The sequence below is a fragment of the Sturnira hondurensis genome, unplaced genomic scaffold, assembly GCF_014824575.4.
Source record: "Sturnira hondurensis isolate 20B ecotype Veracruz unplaced genomic scaffold, ASM1482457v3 Scaffold0022766, whole genome shotgun sequence".
Taxonomy (NCBI): domain Eukaryota; kingdom Metazoa; phylum Chordata; class Mammalia; order Chiroptera; family Phyllostomidae; genus Sturnira; species Sturnira hondurensis.
This window is the reverse complement of record NW_028095397.1, coordinates 402628-412528: the sequence shown is the minus strand read 5'-3', so window position 1 is coordinate 412528 and position 9901 is coordinate 402628.

Below are 9901 nucleotides of genomic sequence, written 5' to 3'. Positions count from 1 at the left end.
CCGGGCCTCTCCCTTACTCTGTCCCTACAACCACACTGGTGTATTTTTCTTGCCATTCTTCTCACTTTCTCTTCCATTGCCTTTCTTTTCTGAGGAGTAAAAAGTACTTTCTTACACACTCAGGCAAAACCCATGAGTTACTTTGTTTCTATCTGGAAGCATTTAGTTGCGACTGAAGCTTGTCAAGGAAATGCGTGAGCAGCTATGACTAAACGGTGTGTTTCACCCTCTGTAACCAGCACTGGTTTATGTTTTGTTAGGAATGAAGGACATGTGGTAAGAGACCCTAGTGATTCAGGCTGGCTGGATACATTTGCTTATTTTATCACTTTACGCTTTTACAAACTCAGAGCTGCCACATGACCTTACTGTTCTCTTCTCCTAAATGCCGTGCAACAGAAACGATTTTTGGATTGATCCCTCTCTCTGGTGTGTGCATAGGTGATATCTGTGACGTATTTCCTGTATTTTCCAAATGGGTCACATTTTAGTGGGTAATACCATTTCATTTTAAAATAAAATAACAAAACTAACTATACAAAAACAAACTCGACGTCAATGAAAAGCCCTTCCCATTACATCTAATACTTCAGGGCGTGTGTGTCCGTTCTTCGCTTCCCATTTCCCATCCCTTTATCAACCGTCTCTCGGCCTGACTGTAAGGACAGGACTTCGCGAATCTGCCTGCACCCACGGGAATGGCCCTGTGGCCGTTTTGCTTCCTGTGAAATTTCTGTTTTCACACCCACCCACGTTACACACTAAGTCACTGTGCCACCAGCGCTGAAACAGCTTATTTGCCAGTAGAAAAGGAAAAATAGATGAGAGTGGAACTGGCATAACAATTATGTATATGTATATATAAAGTAGGTTTTACTACATTTGGAAGTTTTCTTCATGCTAGAAAATCCTTAGCAAAGGAACCGGTTTCTTTGTAGCAGAATTGAGTCGCAAGCCTGGGAAATGGCCCGCGTTCTTTCTCTCCTGTGCGGAGTTCAGTGCGGGCATCCCGCTCAGCCACCTGTGCAGGAGAGGTCCTGTTTCGGACAAAGGCCCATCGCAGACCTTTAACCACTGTCCCGTTGGCTGCACTCGGGAAGTCAGCTCTCCTCTCAAACAGTGCCCACCACCCTAGGACCCCCGGCAACGGTCGGTAGGGCCAGTGCAGGAGGACACGGCCCACTGCGGTGCCCGTGCCTGAGACCCGCCTCCTCCGAGAAGGCTCCCGAGTCCTCGATGCGGAGCAGACCAGGCACCGAGCCCTGTGCTTGGAGCAGGGAGCTAACCCGGACCCAGGCCCGATACCAGGGCAGGGACAGGGATCCAATCCCCGCACTGGCCTCTCAGCTGAAGGGAGCCTTCCGGACCGAGGAAGACCCCAACGACCCAGGGTGGGACTGGGCCGATCTCACCTGTGCTTCGTTTTTAAACACAATCACCACCTTCGAAGATCCATAGAGGAAACCCAAGGGATTGCTCAGCAGTGACACAGTCTGGTGTTACTTGGCAAGGGTGCTGACTTTCTGTACTAGGTCCATAAAAATACACAGAGAAGAAGCCTCATTTTATGTGCACGAGGAACCTCGAGAAAGACGCTTTGTACCCTGTGGGGAAACCATGGAGGCGGGGCCGTGTTCAGTCGGAGTCACTCCACACTCACGTACTGTCGAGGATTTACCGCGTGTTCTTTTCCTGCATGTTTTATTGGGAGCAGGGCCTCAGGGCATGGTGGGCGCGGGCCCTCATTAAAACGAGCTCTAACCATTTGCTCTGCAAAGCTTCGGATAAGGTTTCCAGTGGGAATAGATTCAAATAGGCATTAGCTCTGAATCCAAGTATTACGTCAAGAACACGGATCCTGAAAAGAAATCACAACACGAAATACATAGCTTGTCATAACAGATTCCTGTTACTTCCAGAAAATAACGCTGAGGTAAGAAATTCAGCTAACAGACATGAAATAGAAATGCTAACATTGGAAGAGTATGGAAAAATGATACATTTTTATTACAATTATTTAAATAAAACAGTTTTAAATGTATGAAACGACTCTCCCATTTTTATCTTTTCTTCTTCATAGATACGTTTATTTATGCATTGTCTCTGAAATTCCATTATTATTCCATGACTCCTCCATAGTCTTTCCCCATTTAACTTCAAATTATCCGAAATACCACTGTTTGCTGACCGCTCCCTACCCAGCCCCTAAAAATGTGGGAGATTTCTAATGTTGTAAATTCTTTACCTCCTCGCCTTGGGTCTTGAGCTTTTCTGCTTCACAGATACGAGCTAGAAATCTGCTCATTACCAATGTAATGAAGTTTTCCTCAGGGAAGGAATGAATGCTTAACCAAAATCAGATTATTCTCTACCTATAAGTTTATGAATTTGAAAAGCTATCCTCATGCTATCTTGACACATAAATTATTAGTTATTTCCTGTTGAATTTGAATACATATAAATTAATTGGATAGTTTCACCAAGAGATACTATTGGGTTGGCCAAAAAGTTCATTTGATATTTCTCTATACGATGGCTTAGTTGTCTTTAACTTCATTCAGAATAATTTTGTTACATTGTATTCTGACAGTTATCATATCAACATTCACTTATTAAAAACTTATCAAAATTGGTGAATTTTGGGGTAGCCATTTAAATATTGAAAGTGGAAGAAGATATGCAATACATTCGGCATATTGTGCTTTATTATTTCAAGAAAGGTAAAGACACGACTGAAAGACAATAAAGATTTGTGCAGTGTGTGGAGAAGGTGCTGTGACTGATCGAACGTGTCAGAAGGGGTTTGAGAAGTTTCGTGGGGTGGGTCAGCCCAGCTGAAGTTAATTAAGAACAATCAATGTTCTGCCACATGGGAGATAGCCAGCATACTCAAAATATCCAAATTAATAAAGTTATTGGTGGAAATGAAAAAGTTGCCTCTTATTTTTGGAAAAAACTAAATGGACATTTTGTTCTACCTAATACATGGTAAAGTATATTTACATGTAAATTATTTGCTAAAACCTTAAGCATATCATTATAAATGAATTAGTTTCCTTAAGTTAATTCAAACCAAAAAAATGTGAATATTACAAAACTAGAGGCTATATAACATTAAACTGAAAGAAACAGAATAAATGCATTCAGTTTATTTCCAAGGGTTTTTAAGGTGGATACTTTTTACAAACTTGAATCAGACTTTACGGCTGAGAGTTCTCAATGCGCTAGAGAAACATCTGCAGAAAATCTGTTTTCTTAGTTGCGGCAGCAAGTAAACACGAGACGGCCACGAGAGGACACGTGCCCCATAAAACCCAAATCTTTGCTATCAAAAGGAAACTGTATCGATTGCAGTAAAGTTTAAAGTAATGAATACCTTTCTTGTGGGATTAGTATGGAAATCTGGCAAATAACACTTTAAAATATGAAATGCTACTTTTAAAGGCAGCTACTTTAAAAGGCATTTAAAAAAATCTCATCGGCAAAATTAACATCTCCATTTTGGACAAGAAACGCGGCAAGCGTTCTGCATCTGTCTGAGTGTGGCCAGAAAACTGTCTGCTTCCACCGAACCAGTGGCTTAAATCAGCTGCCTCCGAAACAGGCTGGGGTTGGGGGGGGCGGGGGGGCTGCCCGGAGAGAGCAGGGCTGGGGCGCTCCCAAGACTTTCGTCTAATACGAGAGCATAGTCATTGCCGATGTGACTTGTTTTCCTTCTGAATAACTAAGTGTAAGAACTGAACTCATTAAAAATATGGACTGCTATGTTTTAAATTTTTTCTAAATTAAAATATTCTGGCATTGAATTTATACAAAAGTTAGAAAGACACATACTTCAAATATAGTGATAAAGGAGCTGGATGTAAAGGACAAAAGGAGGCTTGACGTGGGAGGTCAGAGGCCACTGACTCACTGGTTTGTTTGTGAGGCTGAAAAGTCCAGGGACGTGGAGCCCCCCCCTCCGCATTTCTGAAGCAGGTACGTAGTCATAGTCACCAGCCACTTCCGGCTGGTCAGTCTGGGTGAAGAGCTCCCATGTCACCTAAATACATTCCTACCAGGCCTGATCGGCCAGTCTGTCACCAAAGGGCCAGGCTGGGTCACCAAGCATCAGACCCCACACAGGACAGCTCAGGCACTCGCTTGGGAGGGTGTGCAGACCGGGCCAGGGACACAGCCACGGGAGGGGGGAGAAGGAGGAAAACACAGCTAGCACCTGCCACCCAGCACAGACAGGGATAACATTGTCCCTTTGGGGAGAAATTGCGAGAACTGAATGGTGTGGGTCTCTCTGGAAAAGCCTTAGTAAAATTCCTGAAATAGGAAAGAGCTAAAAAATTACTGGTTTTAGAGAGGTGGCTTGGGATCCAGACTAACTAGGTTCAAATCCTTGTTCCACTCCATTAGCCATTTCCGGAATGTCTTAACAGCCCTGTCCGTTTTCCTGATGATAACACAGAGGTAAGCCACTGCCTGCGGACTAGGCGGACGGGCAGGGTGGAGGCACCCTGGGGGGCAGGTTAACACGCACCCGCCCCTGTGCAGCCAGAGAGACGCCAGCACCTGGGAGCCGCCCACCGGAGTCAGAGAAAAAAGAGTTCACAGGGGAAACACAAGAGGTAACGTTAGGGTTGGAACTGGCCTGGCTCTCCATTTTCACCAGGGTCACGGAAGGGAGGAGGTTAGTGACTCGCCCCACAGCAGAGGGACGGAGAAAGCGCTTGGCCTCAGGCGAGAGACTCAGGCCCTCCCCTCTTGCCCCAGGAAATGGCCTTCACACCACTGGGTCGTTTTCTTTTCTTTCTTTTTTTTTTTTTTTGCATTTTAAAAGTCAGTTTTATTTCTATACTCATTTTTTAATTGTTGTTCAAGTACAGTTTTCTGTTTTTTACTCCCATCCCAGCCCCCAGTGCTCCCCACGTCCCTCCCGTTTCCACCCCCTTAGTTGTTACTCATGCGTCCTTTATACTAGTTCCTGCAAATCCTTCCCCTTTCCCCCTGGAATTCCCTCCCCTCTGGTCACTGTCAACCTGTTCTCTATTTCAGTGCCTTTGGTTATATTTTGCTTGGTTGTTTGTTTGTTGTTTAGGTTCCTGTTAAAGGTGAGATCATATGGTATTTGTCTTTCACCTCCTGGTTTATTTCGCTCAGCATAATGCTTTCCAGTTCCATCCATGCTGTTGCAAAGGGTAGGAGTTTCTTCTTTCTTTCTGCGGCATAGAATTCCATTGTGTAAATGTACCATGGTTTTTGGATCCATTCATTTACTGATGGGCACCTAGGTTGCTTCCATCTCTTTCTACTGCATCATCAAAATGTCCATACTACCCAAAGCAATTTACAGATTCAATGCAATACCTATTAAAGTACCAATGACATATTTCACATAGAAAAAAACACTTCAAAAATTTATATGGAACCATAAAAGACCCTGAATAGCAATTTTGAGAAAGAAGAACAAAGTAGGAGGGATCACAATACCTGTTATCAAACTGTATTACAAGGCCACTGTAGTCAAAACAGCCTGGTACTGGCATAAAAACAGGCACATAGACCAATGGAACAGAACAGAGAGCCCAGAAATAAACCCAAGTCTCTATGGTTAATTAATATTCAACAAAGGGGGTAGCAACATAAAATGGAGTAAAAACAGCCTCTTCAACAAATGGTGTTGGGAGAGTTTTCTTCTTTCTTATTTCTCATCACCCTCTATTCTTCCTGACAGTCTCTGCCCAACTGTATATAAAATATATGTACATCCATCTAACACGGGTAACACATACATTTTATATGGAGTCCTCGTATACAAAATATTTCACATTCTTATTTTCACTATGCATTATATTATAGGCACATTCTATGTTCTTGCTTATGTTCATAATTATCACTTCTAATGGTCACAGAATTGCACAAAGTTGATGACCTATAATTATTGGGTTGGCCAAAATTCTTTTTTTCCTATAAGATGGCTCTCATAGCACTTAGTTGTCTTTATCCCTTCAAAATAATTTTGTTAGATTATACTGTAACAGCTGCCATATCAGTGTGCATTTAAAAAGAAAACTTTTCAAAATTAGTGAATTTTTGTACAGCCATTTTAATATTGAAGACGGAAGAAGATATGTAACATTATGTTGTATTATTTCAAGAAAGGTAAAAATACAACTGAAACACAAAAAAGATGTGTGTAGTGTGTGGAGAGGGTGCTGTGACTGATCGAATGTGTCAGACGTGGTTTGTGGAGTTTCCTGCTGGAGATTTCTCCCTGGACGATGCTCCATGGTTGGGGGGCCCGGGTGACGTTGACAGAGATGCAACTGAGACAGTAATTGAGAACAACAGACATCCTACCACGTGGGAGACCGCCAACGTACTCCAAATTAATAAAGTTATTGGTGAAAGTGAAAATATGTCTTCTATTTTATGGAAAAACTACACAGACTTTCTGGTTAACCCAATATTTAACCCATGTTCTTATGTGCTATTAAGGCCATTTCCATGATTTGTATTATAGATAGTGGTTGATTTAATTATTGCCCATGTCTTCACCCTCTCCTGTGCTGACAGCTTGCTGGGGCCTCATCCCAGGAAGCCATGTCTCCTCCACACTCTGGGTTGGTCTTGAGACTGCACTGCCCCGGGCTGTGAGCAAGTAAGCTGAAGGCTGAGCTTCCTCGGTCGGCCCGTTCTCCCTGCTCCAACCACTGACCCCAGGAGGAGATGGGAAGCACTCGGAGTGGAGCTGGCCCAGCGGGTGCTTGGATCACCAGAGAGAGCAAGTTTTTGCTGCTTTAAGCCACTGGGTGCTGGGTGGCGTGTTAAGCAGCACTGTTTGCTAACAGCTGAGCAATGCTCCACACCACAAAGCAGCTGCTATTTTGTCCCTGTTTCACAAATGAGAAAAATGAAGCACAGAGGAGCTTACTAACAGGTGCTTTCAACCCTCCTTACAATACTTGGTCTTTAGCTTTGATGCCTGAGGTTGTAAATGGGTGTTTCCAAAACTCAGGACACACCAGAATCCCCTGAGGCAGGTGCTCCCAGGCTGGGAGGTGCCGATTTAGGTCTGAGGTGGAGCTGGGGATACCCTTTAAGAAAGACAAGTCCCTAAGGGGCTCTAATGCAAAGGTGAGTTTAGGAATTGATATTCTAAGCACAAAATTGCTATGTAAATAATACAGAACTTTGCAATATAAGCAGTGAGGACAGATTTTTAAACAGTAGGAGCTACTGAGCCTTCCCATATAAATTTTTGTTCCAGCTCCTTTCACCTAAAGATGCTTATTGAGCACAAGGAAGACCCCCCCTCTTCGACAGCTTTGCATCTCCTGAGTGTCTAGTTCCTAAAGCCTGGTTGAGAAGTATTCGGGAAGCCACATTTAGCCACAGCTGGAACTCAAGGGCCTCACATGAGTCACCGTTTCTTCATGAGTTATTACAGCTTGTTTCAGAAGAGGCTTCCCCCCAAAGGAAGGGGTCTTTACTTCACTGTCAGTGGGGCAGCCACCCCACTCGGTCTGACTCAGAGGATCTTATTTCCTGGGGTGATTTCATGGCCCCAAGCAGCCTTAGCTCCACACCCCACGCAGGGCTGGTAACAATTAAGAGGGAGTGTATTCCACAGGATCCACCTCAAGATGATGGCATGAGGACAAACGTCCCTTTTAGACTGCGTGAACTGCAACTTGGTGATGTTCCTTCATTTTTAAGTATTCAATGTACTTACAACCCCAAAGAAGCAGCAATTGCATTTTACATCTTTTCAATAGTCTATAAATCCCTGGATTGCCCATTTTCACAATTTTTTGAACCTGTATTTAAAAAGTAGCTGCATCTCTCAAGCATCTGAGTCCATGTTCAGTGGAAAGTAAAGCCGGTGGGAGAAAGGGACACGCTGTGGCCAGCACATTGTCTTATCGAGCAAGAGCCTTGTTTGGGGGGGGCACTGCATGGGAGGTGCTTCTGTCCACGCCCCCTGGGGGCCGCAGGAAATGTCGCTGTCAGAGAAACACTGTGCAACTACGTTTTATTGTTCCCTCTAATTTTTTGCTTCTCTGTCTGCTGAGCCTTCTCTGACTTCTCTGACTTCTCAGCCTTCTCTGACCCTCACACCCACTCCTGAACCCCGCCCTGCACTCTGGGCCACCCACTCCCCTTCGCCTGTGCCCCGAGGAGACTGGGTGGCACTTGGACGCCTTATTCCCATCTGCTCTCTGCGGGAACCACTCACCAACCTGAGAGGCCCTGAGCTCTTCCTCTTTTTATTCCATCATCCCACCAAAGAGGGTCCCATCTTGTCCCTTGCTTTCCTCTCAGTTGGTGGCTTCGTTCTCAATGTTGCACAGATGCCCCTCCCCATCAGGGGACGGCCACAGCACAGCTCTTCGCTCCGTGGAACACGCTGCCGTGAAAGCTTACACTGCGCGGAAGGTGTGTGTGGCACTTCACTCCCTCAAACCGGCCCCTGAAAACGACCAGGGATTTCTGGTCCTCGCGTTTCATCACCTCTTGCTGCAACCAAAGCCTCTGTTGACTCCGTCTTCTCGGTAAAGTAACAGCTCTCCAGAATCCGATGGACCGAGGCCGCTCCTGTGCAGCCGCCATCTCCACGCACCCGGCCCAAGACAACCTTCGTGAGCCTCCCCAGCACTTCCCAGGTCCTGTCCTGCTCAAAGGACCTCGTCGCTGCTGACACCCCCAACCAGGTCCAGCCACGCACCTCTTCAGAGCCCGTCAGTATCTGGTCCAGACCTACCTCCGCCACCGACCTTCTCGTCCTCTCCCTGAAGTGCCTTCCTGTAACTTCCTCTCCTCCTGCCCAAGAGCCCACCGCCCCACAAGGCCTGCCTTCACTCCCACCCCCTGATTAAGCCTCACCCGAACAATCAGCCCACACTAACTGCACCTCTAAGCAATTCTCATTCTACTTTGGAACTGAATCAAATATTACCTCTAATTTTTGTACAATCACATCACTAGAGGAGTATGTGTGTAATTTGACCACATCGAAGCCAGAATAAACCAAAGCTGTGATTCTGTGCAGGAAGCTCCCATCCAAGTACTAACCAGGCCCGACCCTGCTTAGCTTCCAAGATCAGGTGAGACTGGGCACATTCAGGGTGCTACGGCCGTAGGCCCCTGCAGGAAGCTGATGCCCAAATGCCACATACTGGTCTAGTCAGAGAAGGACAGAGGGCCGTTCACTTGGGGTCCCCTGATACAGGTTTGCTACAGCACAGGGCATCCGTGGGCGGACTCCATTCTCAGGCCTCTCTCATGCAGGTGGGACTGACCCTGCCCACCCCCCACACTGGCAGGGCACCCAGAAGGCAGATCTCCTTGGAGCCTCGCCTCTCGGGCCTGCCCTGCGGGCCACACTTGTCTCTCGTTCTTATTACTGACTGTAAACAGTTCTTTGTGTTCCTCGTTGAGGCGTGGGCAGGTGTGCACACAGGTGTGAGGCAAGCATGCTCTCAACATGGTGGCTGTTCTCTCTGTGCTGTGTGGGGGGCAAGACCCGAAAGCCCACTGGTGGGAAGAGCATCTTTTTTGAAACACGGCCTTTGAAGTCGAACAGGTGTCCAAGCCTAAGTTTTCTGGAGAAGGGCAGCGCGGCACACAACACGGCGCGTCCTTCGCGCCAAGGGCCNATCTCCCTTGGAGCCTCGCCTCTCGGGCCTGCCCTGCGGGCCACGCTTGTCTCTCGTTCTTATTACTGACTGTAAACAGTTCTTTGTGTTCCTCGTTGAGGCGTGGGCAGGTGTGCACACAGGTGTGAGGCAAGCATGCTCTCAACATGGTGGCTGTTCTCTCTGTGCTGTGTGGGGGGCGAGACCCGAAAGCCCACTGGTGGGAAGAGCATCTTTTTTGAAACACGGCCTTTGAAGTCGAACAGGTGTCC